Genomic DNA, 922 nt, shown 5'->3' with positions numbered 1-922 from the left:
GCGGGGCCTCCAACCGGCAGCCAGCCCCCACACCCCAGCCCTCAACCCCTAGCTCGCCACCCTACCTACTTGCTCCCTCCACCCTCATCAGTCCTTGTCTTCACCTGTCCCTATCCTTGCCGCCCTGGTTGTTCCCCCACAGTAAGATCCCCCTTGCCAGGGCACACCTACATAATGGCAGATTCCTCAAAAGACCCAGCCCCTTCGAGGGCTTGCCTCATAGAAGCTTGGCCCCAGCTTCCCGGGGCCCCAAACCTCCCGGGTTCCACCTGTGTAGGAACCTACTCCATCGTTATGGCTTCTAACGTTTGTGTCTTCTCAATATCCCACCCCAGCTCCATTTGTTCTCACCCCTTCAAAGTATTACACTCAGTGGCTAAGACCTACCAGGCACCTACCGACCCCTACCCTCCCTTCATTTCTGCTACTGCTGCTAAGTCGCTTCAGTCGTACCCCTTCACTAGGACATTTTTAATCCAATCAGTTCCCAGCCCAGCCTTGCCCCTCGATGGACTTTTCCCCAATCCTGTAAGGGCAAGACCTCTTCTGAGCACACCTCATTGACCCACCTACGAGGGCCACGCCGTGCGCACGAGGCTAGCCTTGCCCCCATGAAGTGATAACCAGCCTCATTGGCTCCGCCCCCTTAACGTTTGTCTCCAGGTTAGCGGAAGTAGGCCACCCCAGCCCCATTAAGCCCCACCTCACAAAGCCCCGGTGGTCCCATCAGACTGTGTCCCCTCAATAATCAGAGTACCCCCATGTCAAGCTCCGCCCCCATGAACTCATTAAGGTCGGCCCCCTCAAAGCGGGTCTCCTAGCCCAGGCCGGGCCCTGCCTAATTAAGGTTCCTGGTCAGTGTCCAGGTTACCCCATTCTATTGCTGGACAAGCCTCCTCCTCAGGCCACGCCCATCATCAGA

This window comes from Bison bison, unplaced genomic scaffold, assembly GCF_000754665.1.
Source record: "Bison bison bison isolate TAMUID 2011002044 unplaced genomic scaffold, Bison_UMD1.0 scf7180017864280, whole genome shotgun sequence".
In the NCBI taxonomy this organism is placed as follows: domain Eukaryota; kingdom Metazoa; phylum Chordata; class Mammalia; order Artiodactyla; family Bovidae; genus Bison; species Bison bison.
Note: the sequence above shows the minus strand (reverse complement) of the source record.